We start from the raw sequence: 18,725 nt of genomic DNA on the forward strand, positions 1-18,725 counted from the left end.
ACAAACACACATTCTCAAAAAGCACATACTCCTCATCACAACACACACCCCCTCCTGGGACAATCACCTTCCCCTCACAACCCCTTTCCCCCTCACAAAAACAACTCCTCACAACCCCATTCCTTTCATAATCCCCTCCTCCACAATTCCCTCTCCTTCATAATCCACTCCCCTCACAATCCCCTATCCTTTCACAACCCTTTTTCCTTCACAAACTACTGGTCCATCACAATCTCTGAGCCCTTCCCCTGCACAATTCCGTCCACATCATAATCTCCTCCCTCTCACAATCTTCTCAGCCTCACAATTGTTTCTCTCTTACAATCTCGCCGTTTCACAACCCCCTCCCCATCAAAATCCACTCTCCCTCCACAATCCCCTTTCACAATCCCCTTCCCTTTACAACCCCTTCCCCTTCACAATCCCCTCCCCTTCACAAACCCCCCTTCACAATCCCCTTCCCTCCACAATCCCCTTCCCCTCACAATCCCCTCCCCCTCACAAACCCCTCCCCATCACAATCTCCACCTCCACAGCCCCCTCCCCCTCACAATCCCCTTCCCCATCACAATCCACTCCCCCTCACAATCCCCTCCTCTTCATAACCCCCTCCCCTTCACAATCCCCTCTCCTTCACAACCCCCATCCCCCTCACAATCCTCTCCCCTCAACAACACCCTCCCCTCCAAGACCCCCTTCCCCTCACAATTCCCTCCCCTCCAAGACCCCCTCCCCCTCACAACCACCTCCCCCTCACAACCCCATCCGCCTTCACAATTCCCTCCCCTTCACCTCCCCCTCACAACCCCCTCAGCCTTTACAGCCCCCTCCCCTTCACAACCTTCTCACCCTCGCAATCTCCACCTCCACAATGAAATGAAAATCGCTTATTGTCACGAGTAGGCTTCATCGAAGTTACTGTGAAAATCCCCTAGTCGCCACATTCCGGCGCCTGTCCGGGGGGGCTGGTACGAGAATTGAACCGTGCTGCTGGCCTGCTTTAAAAGCCAGCGATTTAGCCGAGTGAGCTAAACCAGCCCCTCCCCTTCACAAACCCCCTACCCCTCACACCCCCTCCCCCTCACAACCCTCTCCCTTTCACAATTCCCTCCCCCTCACAACCCCTCCCCCTCACAACCCTCTCCCTTTCACACCCCCTCCCCTCACACCCCCTCCCCCTCACACCACCTCCCCCTCACACCCTCTCCCTTTCACAATTCCCTCCCTCTCACAACCCCCCCCCCTCACAACCCTCTCCCTTTCACAACCCCTCCCCCTCACACACCCTCCCCCTCACACCCCCTCCCCCTCACACCCCCTCCCCCTCACAACCCTCTCCCTTTCACAATTCCCTCCCTCTCACAACCCCCTCCCCCTCACAACCCTCACCCTTTCACAATCCCCTCCCCCTCACAACCCTCTCCCTTTCACAACCCCCTTCCCCTTCACAACCCCCTCCCCATCACAACCCCCTCCCCATCACAAACCCTCTCCCTTTCACAACCCCCTCCCCCTCACAACTCTCTCCCTTTTCACAACCCCCTCCCCCTCACAACTCTCTCCCTTTCACAACCCCCTCCCCCTCACAACCCTCTCCCTTTCACAATCCCCTTCCCCTTCACAACCCCCTCCCCCTCACAACTCTCTCCCTTTCACAACCCCCTCCCCCTCACAACCCCCTCCCCCTCACAACCCTCTCCCTTTCACAACCCCCTCCCCCTCACAACCCCCTCCCCCTCACAACCCCCTCCCCCTCACAACCCTCTCCCTTTCACAACCCCCTCCCCCTCACAACCCCCTCCCCCTCACAACCCTCTCCCTTTCACAACCCCCTCCCTTTCACAACCCCCTCCCCCTCACAACTCTCTCCCTTTCACAACCCCCTCCCCCTCACAACCCTCTCCCTTTCACAATCCCCTTCCCCTTCACAACCCCCTCCCCCTCACAACTCTCTCCCTTTCACAACCCCCTCCCCCTCACAACCCCCTCCCCCTCACAACCCTCTCCCTTTCACAACCCCCTCCCCCTCACAACCCCCTCCCCCTCACAACCCCCTCCCCCTCACAACCCTCTCCCTTTCACAACCCCCTCCCCCTCACAACCCCCTCCCCCTCACAACCCTCTCCCTTTCACAACCCCCTCCCCCTCACAACCCCCTCCCCCTCACAGCCCCCTCCCCCTCACAACCCTCTCCCTTTCACAATCCCCTCCGCTTCACAACCCCCTCCCACTCACAAACCTGTCCCCTTCACAATTCCGTCCCCTTCACAACACCCTCCCCTCCACGACCCCCTCCCCCTCACAACCCCCTCCCCCTCACAACCCCCACCCCCTCACAACCTCCACCCCCTCACAAACCCCTTCACAATACCCTCCCCTCCACGAGCCCATCCCCTCACAACCCCTCCCTCTCACAACCCCCTCCCCCTCACAACCCCTTCCCCCTCCCAACCCTCTCCTCTTCACAACCACCTCCCCCTCACACCCCCTCCCCCTCCCAACCATCTCCCTTTCACAACCCCCTCCCCATCACAACCCCCTCCCCATCACAACCCTCTCACCTTCACTATCCCCTCCCTTTCACTATCCCCTTCCCCTTCACAAGCTCCTCTCCTATCACTCGTCTCCCCCCAACACAATACCTCATGTCATAATACCCTCCCCGTTAAAAACCTCCCCCCCCCACAACCTATTTTGCCAATCAGTTCTCGTCTAAATTCTCTCTGCCTTATAATTCCCGACCCCTCACAACCTCCCCACTCCTAATTCCCCCTCATATACCTCCTCCATCTTATCCATACTCCCCCTCCTGATAACACTCAAGTTTCTCGACCACCATAGAACATATAACATACAACATTACAACGCAGTACAGGCCCTTCAGCCCTCGATGTTGCGCCGACCTGTGAAACCACTGTAAAGCCCATCTACACTATTCCCTTATCATTCATATGTCTATCCAATGACCATTTAAATGCCCTTAATGTTGGCGAGTCCACTACTGTTGCACGCCCTTACTACTCTCTGAGTAAAGAACCTACCTCTGACATCTGTCCTATATCTATCTCCCCTCAATTTAAAGCTACTTCCCCTCGTGCTTGCCATCACCATCCGAGGAAAAAGGCTCTCACTGTCCACCCTCTCTAATCCTCTGATCATCTTGTTCGCTGATGATTGGGTCAGGATTTGATAAGGTGGTCCACACAGTTGAATAGTTTGCTGGTTGCATGGGGGAGGGCATTGTGAGGGAAATGGGTTGTGGAGTGGGCTTGCATGATGGGGAGAGGGTGTGAGGGTCTGTGAGGGTGACGGGCAGTTGGACAAAGGTTTATTTCCTGTCCACCAAACACAGAACTCATCCACTTCTGTGGTTTTCCTTTTCCAAACATTATTGACCCTGAACAACTTTCTCTCTTCATATCAAAAAGCAATTATTACATTTCTAACTCAGAATCTATTGTTAGAACAAGGAACCAAGAAATGTACAGCATAGTAACAGGCCTTTCGGCCCTCCAAGCCTGTGCCGATCGTGATGTCCTAAGTAAAAAACAAACCTTCTGCCCTTACTCGGTCCGTATCCCTCTACTTCCTCCCTATTTATGTACCCATCCAGATGCCTCTTAAATGTTGCTAATGTGCCGGCTTCCACCACATCCTCTGGCAATGCGTCCTCTGACTATCCATCCTGCCTGTGCCTCTCATAATTTTGTAGACCTCTATCAGGCCTCCCCTCAGCCTCCATCTTTCCAGTGAATACTGTCATAATATACACCAGTATATCATGGTGCAGACACACACTGATGGACATACACTAGGACCAATCGACATGCACAAACACCGCAGCCAGTCACCAGATAGAACACACGCACTATAAAGACAGAGGGCATCACTTTTCCCGCTCATTCTGGATGTTGCCCCTCAGAAGCACAAGAGCTCTTCAAGTATAGTACAGACTCTCACCACGTGCTGAGATATTCAACTGGTTCGGACAGGCACAGGCCTCTAGTTAAACTAGCATCGTGTAAACCCACAGTTCTCGTATGTCTATTATTTTATAAGTAGTTAATCAAATAGTGTTGAACCTTCTTCAGTGTTGGTGGCATATGTTTGCTTCACTGCCCAACACTTCAAAAACAATCCTAGTTTATTCAACCTCTCCTCATAGCCAACACCATCAAGACCAGGCAACATCCTGGTGAACCTTCTTTGCACTCTCTCCAAAGCTTCCACGTACTCCAGCGGCCTAACCAAGATTTTATATTGCTACAACATGAATTCCTATCTCTTGTACTCAATGCCCTGGCTGATGAAGGCAAGCATGCCGTATGCCTTCTTAAACACCTTGGCCACCTTTGTTGCCACATTTAGGGAACTGTGGACCTGCCGCTCAGATCCCTCTGTGTGTTAATGTTCCTCAGGGTTCTCCCATTTACAGTATAATTCATACCTAGATTTGATTCTCCAAAATGCATCACCTCGCATTTGTCTGGATTAAACAGCATCTGCCATTTCCGTTCCCAAGTCTCCAATCTATCTACCATGCATTTTAAACAGTGATTGCAGGCTGGCTCTATTAAAATGTGAAGCTTTACAAAGATTCCAAGTGCAGAAATACAACAGTGAAGCTGATATTTTGACAGTCTGAAGTCTCAGTAAATTTTAATTAAGTGATTTGAATTAGTGAAGGTGACAATTCATATCTCTGATTATCTCCATTGCACTGCAGTTACATTCTCTGATGCTGCCTTTGTGCAATGTGATTCCTGGGCAAGTAATGCCTTTGCCTGATGTGTCTGCAACCCTCCACTTACTGTGATTCACAAACCTCAAAGCCATAGGAACACAGGGAACGAATTAGGCCATTCAACACCTGAAACTTGTCCTGCCATTCACTTGGATCAGGTTTAATGTGCACCTTAACTACCTGTATTAATTAGCTCCATATTCTGTCAGACACATAGTCAATCAACACTCACAGCTATGAAGAGTTCCAATCACTACATTCCCCGCCCTATGGAGAAATTACTTCCAGATTTTCAATAAACTTTATGTGAAAAAATGCTTCCTGACAGTATTCCTCAGGCTCTGTTTCCACCTAAGGTAATAATTTTCTTGTAATCTATGCTAATAAATCAATTAAACACTTTGTCATATTCCATCAGTCAATATCTTGGGCGGGATTCTCTCATCCCGCGGCAGAGTGTCCACACCGTCGTAAACGCCATCATGTTTTACGACGGCGTGATGAATGGCCCACTCCCAGGACTAAATCTGGCCCCTACAGGGGGCCAGCACTGCGCTGGAGCGGTTCACGCTGTTCCAGCTGCCGATCCTGGCATGAACTGGGCACCGCGGGATCCGCGCATATGCAGTGGCGCTGGTGCCAACCCGCGTATGTGTAGTGGCCTCCTTCAACGTGCCAGCCCTGATGTAACATGGCGCAGGACTACAGGGGCCGACGCGTGGGAAATGAGTCCCCCAGCCAGAGAGGCCAGCCCACCAATCGGTGGGCCCCAATCGCGGGCCAGGCCACATTGGAGGCCCCCCCCCGGTCCGCCCCCCCCCCCCCCCCCCCCCCCCACCCCACCCACCCCACAGGCAGCCACCCAACCCTTCCACGCTGAGTTCCCGCCGGCTGACAGCAGGTTAGAAGGGCGCCAGCGGGACTCAGTGTTTCCACGACGGCTGCTGGGCCCATCGAGGCGCGAGAATCGGCGGGGTAGCTGGGTAGAGCAGCCCGCGACCGGCGCCACACCAACCACGCCAGCGGTAATGGCACCGATTCTCCACTCTGCAGAGAATCTCTGCTGGCGTCAGGGTGGCGTGGCCCGGTCGTGATGATTCTCCGGCCCGGCCCAGGGCTGAGAAAATGCTGCCCCTTATATTTTTAAAAACTGTACTAAAGGGCGTAAAAAAGATGGCTGCCTGTGTGTCACCTGACTTCTTTTGTGGATTGAAACCACACCCCTGTCGTAAGTGGGAGCAAAATGAACCTTCCAGACTAATGCTCCCCTTTCCTGAAACTAATTTAAAAGGGTAATTTCAAATTAGATGGAACATTCAAATGCTATCTCAAACTCTCAAGGTGTCAAAGACAACACAGGATGATTTGAATAAAGACACCCAACACCCTTTGTTTGGTGAACTTGTCACGTGACAGGACAACCAGCTTGTTTCTGCTTTTGAAATGAGCAGAAGCTGCTGGAATTGAGAAAGAACATTTCAGCCAAGGTCATCAAACAATTACAAATCACCCAAGCAGCCAAGGTAATAAACAGCAATACCGTGAAAGTTGAGGAAGGACTGTCCCAACCTGTTCTAACTTTGAATTCGCTTGACAACTGACCTGCTGGGAATTTGGCAACTGAAACCTTGCAGATTACTGGAAATCCTTCAAACTACCAGACCTCCACTTAATCTTTAAAGCATCATCTTCATCTACAAAACTACAGACCTGTCACAAAAAAGACCAAGATAATTATAATTGCAACTGTATTGGTTTACCTTCATCTGTATCTAATCTTTGTGTGTGTGAGGCCAGTGGGTGACACTTGCCATTTAAAACTCAGGGAAAACATGTGATAATAAATTAACTTTTTTATTTTAAAACTCACCCAAAGCAGGCTGCTAGAATTATTTAATTGGGGTCACTCTCCCCGCGAGTAAGAAGGACCACACCTTTTGCACACCGACATACTGATCACAGGCAGTAAAAATGGAAGACATAAATTCGGTCCATGACAATATTATTCAGATCGCTGCTCAACCTTCGTAAATCAAGGGAATACAAACCCAAATAAATCTCCCTGCTGTGTCTTAGCATGTTGGCAGATTTATCTTTGTGAAGCAACAGAATGTGTGTGGCTGCTAGCTTGGGAGATGGCGGTTTTGCTATTGGTCTCAAATCATAGCAGCTGCATAAAGCTCACTGGAAGAAAGAGACTTCATAATCCATCATTTCTCAGTGGTTGATGTAAATTCACTCTGTCCATTCAGAAAAATAGCGAGGGAGAAATTAATCTTTGATAATAACAAAAGGCAAGCCGATAGCTAACTGGCAACCTGCTTGTGAGATTGATTTGTCATTGAATAATGAATGTTCTTCTGAATATCAAAAGTATAAAATAGCTGTTTATCTTCCACTGTTGGTATACTATTTTTTTTTAAAGTACAGCACAGAACAGGCCCTTCGGCCCTCGATGTTGTGCCGAGCAATGATCACCCTACTCAAACCCACGTATCCACCCTATAACCGTAACCCAACAACCCCCACCCCCTTAACCTTACTTTTTAGGACACTACGGGCAATTTAGCATGGCCAATCCACCTAACCCGCACATCTTTGGACTGTGGGAGGAAACCGGAGCACCCGGAGGAAACCCACGAACACACGAGGAGGACGTGCAGACTCCACACAGACAGTGACCCAGCCGGGAACTGAACCTGGGACCCTGGAGCTGTGAAGCATTTATGCTAACCACCATGCTACCGTGCTGCCCCGACATATGCCCCGACTATGTGAAATATTGATATCAAGAGGAGAGGGGTCACATGTTACATTCAAGGTAAAGGTTCTTAAAAAGTATTGAGCCTAACCTCCTTTCATTGCCAGATTAACAAGCTCAGTGCAATCTCCTTCAATTGGAGAACCTGGAGTTATAGAGTCAAAGATGTTTACAGCGTGGAAACAGGCCCTTTGGCCCAGCTTGTCCATGCCGCCCAGTTTCTAACACTAAGCTAGTCCCACTTGCCCACATTTGGCCCAAATCCCTCTATACCCACCCTGCCCATGTAACTGTCTAACTTTTTTAAAGGAAAAAATTGTACCCGCCTCTACCATTGCTTTAAATGCTTTGCATTCTTTGAATGGCCTGAAGAACATTGTCAATCTACTCTATTAATGCTTTGAGTTGTGGATTCATACCCAGCATGGCAATCACAGATGCTAAGAACTTAATAAGTGGAGCACTTTGAAGAAAGTTGGGTTCCATGCGAGTTTTGAATTGAACACAATACCTCCGGGAGATGACGAAAAAAAGGCCATTAGCTGCCAATCAGTCTCCACGCCTCGGGTTTCCTGGATGATCAAAGTCATTCTCGAGGAATGGATACTTGTCTCAATGTGTAAGAAAGTTTGTAAAATAATATAAAAAGATCAAGGGTTCCACCACATTGAAATGTTCGGCAATAACATTTGTTAAAACAGCTAAGAATAACACGGAAGCCTGTTTGACATCATGTCCAGCTTTACTACAATTTGTGTCCATCTTCGTGTCAAACTCCGATAGCAATGCAACTCTCCAATTTCGTATCTGGAGTATCCCATTGTTAGGATTATGTAGATGTCGGGTCTGGGATGACAGCAGGATCTGCTTTTGATCTCCATCGCTTGCCTTCAGGTGACAGGTTATATGGAACTGTAGATCCTGTGTGTCAATTCATCAGTTCTGAAGCTGCAGGAGTTGCTGCAGAACAAATACTTTGTAGTAAGTGGCCTACCTCAATTACAATCAAAATCTGGACACACCAGTAGGAATTAACAAAAGATTTATTGTTGAAACAAGGAAAGTGTAGAAAGAAAGACTTACATTATTAAGATTTAATGTGATGCAAAACACATGACAGGCAATGCAATACTTACTGCTGCAATGCAAGAAGCCACTGAGTCAATTTGAGCACAGCAAGCTCCCACAAACAGCAATGAAACAATAATAAAGTTATCTATTTTAGCGATATTGGTTGATGAATAAAGGTTGACCAGGGCATAGAGGAGAATTCTCCTATCTCTCTTTGAAATGGGATCATTTATATCCAACTGAAATCCAACTGATCTCGGCATCCAGGTACATAAATCCCTGAAAGTTGCCACCCAGGTTAATAGGGCTGTTAAGAAGGCATATGGTGTGCTAGCCTTTATCAGTAGGGGGATTGAGTTTCGGAGCCACAAGGTCATGCTGCAGCTGTACAAAACTCTGGTGCAGCCGCACCTGGAGTACTGCGTGCAGTTCTGGTCACCACATTATAGGAAGGATGTGGAAGCTTTGGAAAGGGTTCAGAGGAGATTTACTAGGATGTTGCCTGGTATGGAGGGAAGGTCTTACGAGGAAAGGTTGTTTTCGTTAGAGAGGAGAAGGCTGAGAGGTGACTTAATAGAGACATATAAGATAGTCAAAGGTTAGATAGGGTGGACAGTGAGAGTCTTAATCCTCGGATTGTGATGACCGACACGAGGGGACATAGCTTTAAATTGAGGGGTGGTAGATATAGGACAGATGTCAGAGGCAGTTTCTTTATTCAGAGAGTAGTAGGGGTGTGGAAGGCCCTGCCTGCAACAGTAGTAGACTCGCCACATTTAAGGGCATTTAAGTGGTCACTTGATAGACATATGGATGAAAATGGAATAGCGTAGGTCAGATAGGCTTCAGATGGTTTCATGGGTCGGCGCAACATCGAGGGCCGAAGGGCCCGTACTGCGCTGTAATGTTCTATGTTCTATGAAAGGGCAGACAGGCCTTAGCCTAACGGCTCATCAGAAAACTCTGCCACTGTTGCGCTCCTTCAGTCCGATATTGGAGTGTCTGCCCAGATTATGTGCTAAAGTCTCTGGAGTGGAGTTTGGACTCTTGGACTGTGATTCAGGGATGAGAGTGCTTCTCTGAGACATGGCTGATACAGTGCATTATTAAACCAGTGAGTTTCCAGTGATTAAATATTTTCAGACGACAGTGATTCATGGAACCTTCCCTGTGTTGTTCACGTCCATGAATGCATACTTTAAATGCAAGTCTCTTAAAAGTAAATGTCGGAGTTCTCATAGAATCTCGACAGATCAGAAGGAGGCCATTTGAAATGAAGAAATGAAAATCGCTTATTGTCACGAGTAGGCTTCAATGAAGTTACTGTGAAAAGCCCCTAGTCGCCACATTCCGGTGCCTGTCCAGGGAGACTGGTGGCCTGCTTGGTCTGCTTTAAAAGCCGGCGATTTAGCCCAGTGAGCTAAACCAGCCCCAGGCCATTCGAGTCTGCACTGATGCTCTGAAAGGACACACTATATGGGCTCACCCCCCGCCCTATCCCTGTAACCCCACCTAACCTATACAATTTGGACACCAAGCGGCAATTTAGCATGGCCAATCCACCTAATCTGCACATCTTTGGATTGTGGGAGGAAACCGGAGCACCCGGAGGAAATGAACGCAGACACGGGGAGAACGTGCAAACTCCACATAGGCAGTCACCCAAGGCTGGGATCAAATCCAGGTCCCTGGTGGTGTGAGGCAGCAGTGTGAACCACTGTGCTACCCTATGTTGTAGCACAAGGGTTTTTCACAGATAGGGTTAATGTGAGACTGAACAGTACCACCCACACAGAGGTAAAAGAACGTCCGTTAGCTTTGACAAAGAGTCATCGGACTCGAAACGTTAGCGCTTTTCTCTCCCTACAGATGCTGCCAGACTTGCTGAGATTTTCCAGCATTGTCCCTTTAGTGTAAAAGAACATTACAACTACACACTGGTACAATGGTTATCATGGCTGCTTCAGAGCATCATGGACCTTTGTATCTGGGGATGTACAGGTTAGTGGGGCTATGGGGAGTGTGAGCCTGGGTAGGGTGCTCTTTCAGAGGGATGCAGACTCGATGGGCCAAATGGCCTCTTTCTGCACTGTAGGAATTCTATGGTTCGAAAAGTAGAAAAGGTCAGGATTCAACACTTCCACAAACTGAAACGGAGAAGTTGTTAAACTGAAACGTAGCCAGTCAATTCAATCATCCATTGTTTGAACATTTCGCGGTTGAGCCCACTGATCGGTGGGTCAGCCTCTTCCCCCCCGGGCCTACTTTATGGCGCGGCCGGCAGCGCCGGCTCTAGGGTTGCTGGCGCCCCGGGCAAGCTGAACTTCGGCGCCCTTGGGGGGGGCGGGGCCGAGGGGGGCGGGGGGGGGCGGGGCCGAGGGGGGGGCGGACACGCGGGGGGTCGGACCCGAGGGCGGGGCGTGGGGGTGGACCCGAAGGCGGGGCGTGGGGGCGGACCCGAGAGGGGGGCGGACGCGGGGGGCGGACCCGAAGGGGGGGGCGGACCCGAGGGCGGGGCGGACCCGAGGGCGGGGCGTGGGGGCGGACCCGAGAGGGGGGCGGACGCGGGGGGCGGACCCGAAGGGGGGGCGGACCCGAGGGCGGGGCGGACCCAAGGGCGGGGCGGGGCGGGGGGGCGGACCCGAGGGCGGGGCGGGGGGCTGACACGCCGGGGGGCGGACCCGAGGGCGGGGCGGGGGGGCGGACCCGAGGGCGGGGCGGCGGACCCGAGGGCGGGGCGGGGGGGCGGACCCGAGAGGGGGGCGGACACGCGGGGGGCGGACCCGAGGGCGGGGCGGGGGGCGGACCCGAGGGCGGGGCGGGGCGGCGGGGCGGACCCGACGGCGGGGCGGACCCGAGGGGGGGCGGGGGGGACTGAGCGGGGGGGGCGGACCGAGCCGGGGGGGCCGCCCTGGGGGCGGGCGGCCACCGCGCATGCGCTGGTTGGCACCGGCTCAACTGCGCATGCGCGGGTCCCGAGTCTCTGGCGCCCCCGAGCACATGGCGCCCCAGGCGACGGCCCGAGTTGCCGGTGCCTTGAGCCGGCCCTGGCGGCCGGCCCCTGTACACTAACGCCATGTTGGTTCGGGGCCAGCGCTCTAAAGAAGTCCCCCGTGCATGCGCAGGTTGGAGCGGCCCAACTGTGCATGCGAGAGGTTGGCGCGGCACCCATTTGGCACCGCAAAAGGAGGCTGGAGTGGCGTGAACCGTTCCAATGCCATGCTGGCCCCCTGTGGGGGCCGGAATCGGTCGTGCCAGGGCCTTGTTTGCGCCGTCATGAAACACGACGGCGCGAACACTTAGGCTCCATATTGGAGAATCGCCTCATCGGGTTAATGTGAGTGCAGACACACAGTGATATCGGAGAACATATGACATATGGGTCAGTTTAGTGCTGGACGGCTCTGTCTGTACAAACAAACAAGGGAAAAGCTCCGAGCTTGAAAACTTTACTGTATATTTGTACTGAGTTCTGAGTTAACTTACTCAAGACTAAGACTTGATTAAGGCCTACCGGATGATCATAGAATTTACAGTGCCGAAAAAGGCCATTCGGCCCATCGAGTCTGCACCAGCATTGGAAAGAGCAACCTACCTAAGCCCACACCGCCCTCTATCCCTACACCTCCACCCTATTCCCGTTACCCCACCTAACCTTTTTGGACACTAAGGGCAATTTGGCATAGCCAGTCCACCTAACCTGCACATCTTTGGACTATGGGAGGAAACCGGAGCACCCGGAGGAAACCCACGCACACACGGGGAGAACGTGCAGACTCTGCACAGACAGTGACCTAAGCCGGGAATTGAACCTGTGACGCTGAAGCTGTGAAGCAACTCTGCTAACCACTCTGCTGCCATGTCGCCCATGATACATGATATCCAACACCCTACAATATGAGTAAATGTGATTTTGAGCTCAGAGCGTGGAGGAAAGGGAGAGAAGAACAGTCTCAATGTCACTGGGATGATTCTATAAACATTTCAACCATTAGAGTCAGCAACCACTAAAATTCACTGTAGCCAATAAATTCTCTGCAAGGAATGAGGGAAAATTTCCAACATTTTTACCAGTTTTTCTTTGTAAATATTAATAAACCGTTGGTTATCTCAGTAGTTTAAGGCCAGGAATTCTTTTGAACTGCTCACACTGTCATTGTACTAAATTGTTTCCAGTGAATTTACAGCTGAAGTGACTGAAATTCCTGGTCCGAATTCTTAGCCTGAGCTAGGTTGCACTCCCAATGATACTACTTGTCATAGGCTTATACTCTGAGTTGTTAGGGGTGGCACGGTGGCACAGTGGTTAGCACTGCTGCCTCACAGCGGCAGGGACCCAGGTTCAATTCCGGCATCAGGTGACTGTGTGAAGTTTTTACTTTCTCTCCACGTCTGCGTAGGTTTCATCCGGGTGCTCCGGTTTCTTCCTACAGTCCAAAGATGTGCGGGTTAGGTGGGGATATGGAGTTACAGAGATAAGATGGGGGAGTAGGCCTGGGTAGGGTGCTCTTTCAGAGGGTTGGTGCAGACTCGATGGGCCGGATGGCTTCCTTCTGCACTGTATGCTTCTATGGTTTAATACACAATTGAGTCTTTGTTACAATGAGGCCTTGCGGAAGTGGGGAGCGGCTTACTTTGGTTGCTATATATGTGGCCTCCTCCTGCCTGAAGACAGAAATGTCAATTGTAGCTTACCTTAAACAAAAAGAAAAACCAAAGGCCTTGGAAACTGGACAAATTGGAAATTAAGGGAGGGATTTGTGAATATCTTTGTAACTGTAAAGATCAATGATAGTGGAACCAAAGAGAAAATGCTGGATACTTTCAGCAGGTCTGGCAGCATCTGTAGGGAGAGAAAAGAGCGAACGTTTCGAGTCCAGATGGTCCTTTGTCAGAGCTCAATGATAATGGAATTGGTTCACTAATATATTAGTTGGTAATGACTGTCCTGAATTTTAGTTACTTTCATGGGTAAGGGAGCCATTGAAGTGACAATTTGGCCAATTAGCAATGAGAACCTAATCAAAAACACTGTTGGTTAAGGTTTTTTCGCTCAGCTTGGTTGGCTGAATAGTGATTTCCTAAATCAAAGCAGAAAACGTTGGAAAGCTTCAGCAGCTCTGACAACATCTGCGGAGAAAGAAACAGTTAACGCTTCGAGTCCGATAGTGAACAAGCAGAAGAGTCCAAAGAAGGGTTATAATCGGACTCGAAACGTTACCTCCATTTCCCTCCCCACAGGTGCTGCCAGGCCTGGGGAGGCTTCCAGCATTTGGTATTTTAGTTTCAGATCTCCAGCACCCGCAGTATTTTGCTGTAATATGAGTGCTTTCCTAAGCTGTTTGTGGTCTGCTTCTGGTTAAGTGAAGCAGGAAATTGAAGAGAAAATAGAAAGCAAGGGTTGCAGGATACCGTTTGGTCCAGCTGCCAGCAATACTGACGGATATTTCAAGAGGTGGGTCCGACCACCCTCTTTTTACCATCTTAAGCATCAAAATAATAAAAGTATCATTGAAAAGTTATTTCCAACACACCCATTTTACACTCACTGTTTGCGTCACAATGTCATGTGTAATTTAGATTAGACAAGAATGGTCACATTCCATTTGCAACCACTTTGAAAAAAAACCTCTCAGTTGAATAATAGTCAGTGAAAGCCAAAGACTTTCCACAGGAACTGAAACACAAACTATATAGTGAAATGCAAATCCTCTTATTTAATCCCCTCTCAGATCCATTCTATGTGCAATGATCAAAAATGTAACCTACTGGGTAAATAGATAACAAGCAGATGACAGGGAATATCTGGAAGCATTCCCAGGTAAGGACTGGAATTCCATGACTTTAAAATTCTCCCTGCTTTGTCCCTCCATAACACCAACAACTTCCTCGTAAAGATCCTCTGTGCTCTTTACGTCAAGGTGACGATCAGGTGTCAGGAGGCATATGTTTGTCACTACACATCTTCAGATGATCTCAGCAGCAAGGCATTTCCTGAAGCAAGCTGCGGTTTCTCTGCAGTTGCGCTTTGCGAGATGTTATTTCTGGCAGCTCAGATACAAACGAAAGAGGTAAAAATATCCAGAGCTGTTGCTTGTTTTGGTCGGAATCCGACAAATTAATCACTAACGCTCGTTTATCAGACCACCTCAATTTAAAAGTAATCCATTTCCATGGTGCTTAATCACTCACCTTTCAATAACATACTGTGTCAATGAAAACATAGAACAGAGAAAAATATAGCACAGAACAGGCCCTTCGGCCCATGATATTGCGCCAATCTTTTGTCCTAGATTAGGAACAAATTAATCTACACCCCATCATTCTACCGTAATCCATGTACCTATCCAATAGCCGCTTGAAGGTCCCTAATGTTTACGACTCAACTACTTTCACTCGCAGTGCATTCCATGCCCCCACTACTCTCTGGGTAAAGAACCTACCTCCGACATCCCCCCTATATCTTCCACCATTCACCTTAAATTTATGGCCCCTTGTAATGGTTTGTTCCACCCGGGGAAAAAGTCTCTGACTATCTACTCTGTGTATTCCCCTGATCAACTTATAAACCTCGATCTAGTCTCCCCTCATCCTTCTCCATTCCAATGAGAAAAGGCCTAGCACCCTCAACCTTTCTTCATAAGACCTATTCTCCATTCCAGGCAACATCCTGGTAAATCTCCTTTGCACCTTTTCCAAAGCTTCCATATCTTTCCGAAAATGAGGCGACCAGAACTGCACACACTACTCCAAATGGGACATTACCAAGGTTTTGTACAGCTGCATCATCACCTCACGGTTCTTAAATTCAATCCCTCTGCTCATGAACGTTGGCACGCCATAGGCCTTCTTCACAGCTCTATCCACTTGAGTGGCAACTTTCAAAGATCTATGAACATAGACCCAAAGATCTCTCTGCTCTTCCACATTGCGAAGAACCCTACCGTTAACCCTGTATTCCGCATTCATATTTGTCCTTCCAAAATGGACAACCTCACACTTTTCAGGGTTAAACGCCATCTGCTACTTCTCAACCCAGCTCTGCATCCTATCTATGTTTCTTTGCAGCTGACAACAGCCCTCCTCACTATCCATAACCCAACCAATATTCGTATTGTCTGCAAATTTACTGACCCACCCTTCAACTCCCTCATCCAAGTCATTAATGAAAATCACAAACAGCAGAGGACCCAGAACTGATCCCTGCGGTATGCCACTGGTAACTGAGCTCCAGGCTGTATATGTGCCATCCACCACCACTTCTATCGGTTAGCCAGTTCGCTATCCAACTGACCAAATTTCCCACTATCCCATGCCTCCTTACTTTCAGCATAAGCCTACCATGGGAACCTTATCAAATGCCTTACTAAAATCCATGTACACCACATCCACTGCTTTACCTTCCTCCAATGCTTGGTCACCTCCTCAAAGAATTCAATAAGACTTGTGAGGCAAGACCTACCCCTCACAAATCCGTGCTGATTATCCTTAATCAAGCAGTGTCTTTCCAGATGCTCAGAAATCCTATCCCTCAGTACCCTTTCCAATACTTTGCTTACCACCCAAGTAAGACTAACTGGCCTGTAATTCCAAGGGTTATCCTTATTCCCTTTTTTGAACAGGGGCACGACATTCGCCACTCTCCAATCCCCTGGTACCACCCCTGTTGACAGTGAGGACGAAAAGATAATTGCCAACGGCTCCGCAATTTCATCTCTTGCTTCCCATCGAATCCTTGGATATATCCCGCCAGGCCCGGGGGACTTGTCTATCCTCAAGAATGGAGCCTTTAACTTCAGTCACCAGCTAACTGATCACACCTGAACCAATAACTGAGAAGCTAAGTGTTCTGCAGGAAAGGTGATTCAATGACAAAGCTGAGGAATTCCAGATGCAAGCCAAAATGTGTGATGTGAAAAGTTTCTACGAGACATTATGAACCATTTACCAGCCTGTCCGGAGACAGTACTCTCCTTATGAGTGCTATTGGCTCCATCCTGTTGAATGACAGGACTCAAAATCTTCGACCATGGGCTAACCATTTTTAACATATACCAAACATAGGTCATACATCTACTACCTCAATGTCAATCATAGTGGCTTCTGATGAAGAACTTTCATTGCACGAGACTGTTAATGTTATTATAACCATGTCCAGTGCTTTTTCCAATGTGGCACTAGCTGACTTAGGCTGCAGGACACCCGAGTCACACATCACAATTTGATGCTCAACAAAGAACAAATGCAGATTCATGGCACCCGAGGATGATTTTCTCAGGTACGACCAACTTAAATCACAAATTGATTCCTAAGTACACAGAGATCATGACACCTGTCGCCAGTCCTTTCACTTTGAGTTTACATGTAGTAATATATGTCATAAGATAATCATCAGGAAGCTCAATTAGAGCTGTCCTCCCGCAGCTGTAACAACCGGTCCCTGGGTGAGGTGCGTCCCTCTATGGGAACTATCTCGTCACCAGCCACAGTTTGTTAAATTACAGATGGGATAGCTCCAAATTGTTACACCCCCGGGAGGAACTGGCTCCCTTTTTTTTATTCAATCCCATCAATTGGTTGCAACAAGGTTATTTCAGAAAAGATCCCTTCCCTTGGCCATACCTTTGCCCAGACCAATCCCAATGTATTTATGCTTCAAAAGGAGGCAATTTAACCAGACTTTCTTGAGTTATAGAAAGAGTGGGCAGTATTTTCTGTTTTTTTCTCAAGTGCTGGCTCAGGTGGGAATTGCGGTGTACAGCACACTGGTTGTCTTGCCATATTTTGCAGTACTTAGAGAAAGGAATCATGTCTGAAAGAGCCTCCCTGCCAGCATTGTTGGCTTGCCAGAGATTGGGACACTGTTTAAAAAGGGCAACCCAATCTCCAGTACTAAATGTTAACACACAGAATCGCCCCTGAGACATGGAGAACCCCACACCACATGAACATGGGGAACCCCCTGTCCTGACATGGGGAAGATCCCACAGTGACAGGGCACTCCGCCCCTCCCCCCCCTCAGACACTGGGAATTCTCCCCACAGACAGTGGGAACCCCCTTTATTAAAGGTGAGGGAGTCAGAGGAGTATTTACAAGAAGACGTTTATTTATAAGAACGTACTATTTGCAAAAGGCCCAGTTGAACCTCACCAAGCCTTCTCTCTTGTCAGTCGGTTCCTATCTGGCCAACCTTTTATATAGCATGGTTATCAGCTCTGTAGTTAGCGGGGGAGCTCATACTCCTCAATACACAGGGGAAAACAATTGAGCCAGCCCCGCGTATCCATTGCAGGTTATTACACTCCTCCCCGCAAGTCCAAAGACCTCCAAAGATAACGATGAAGACGAGGAGTAGACGATGAAGAAGATGTTGAAAACACCGATGACAAAGGTGACAAAGAAACCGAAGCAGTCCTGGTGAGTAGTGGATGATGCAGACGCTTTGGCCTCGGCACTTTGTTGTCTGCCTATGAGACCTGGTCGGCCGGCATATATTGAGCTGGGAAACGATGCTTGCGGCTGGATCCGCTGGGCAGAGAGATCGCCGTAGGTGACCGAATGATGACGTTCAAGTTAAAGCCCAGAGTCCGTGTCTCCGTATCGCAATCAGACAACCAGACATCAGGCATCTCGGTATCACGAGAAAAAAAACGAGGTAGCTGGACGCACAGTCTTCTGAACTGGTGCAACCAGCCGGCCTCAGATGGAGATCCCTGGGAGAGCTTTCCGAGTGGTGACTGGCATGGAGGTGATCTGTATGACACTTTGTGAGCTGACCTCGAGCATAGATCTGGTGTGATATGGGACTGGTGTGATATGGGACCGGTTTGACTAATGACAACTGCTGGGAGCCAGTGACAGCACATTGGGTCATTGGCACCTCTGTTGTCCGAGGTTTTGCATTTCCTTGAGCTGTTCCATCTCTCCCGTAACATTACCGTCTCCAAGGGGACGTTCAGCTCCTTCTGTTCTCCCATGTGTCTCTTCTCCCTCACTACCTGATTCTCGGCTAGGGGTCTGCCCTCGTCCCCGTTTCGGCCTATCATCAAACGGTCTACCAAACAGATAATTGGCCCACTCCTATTCTTCTTATTGCAGATCCCACATGGATCTCTACTACTACTGCTGCCTGTTTTCGGTCCTTTTAA

This window comes from Scyliorhinus canicula, chromosome 13 (assembly GCF_902713615.1).
Source record: "Scyliorhinus canicula chromosome 13, sScyCan1.1, whole genome shotgun sequence".
NCBI lineage: Eukaryota > Metazoa > Chordata > Chondrichthyes > Carcharhiniformes > Scyliorhinidae > Scyliorhinus > Scyliorhinus canicula.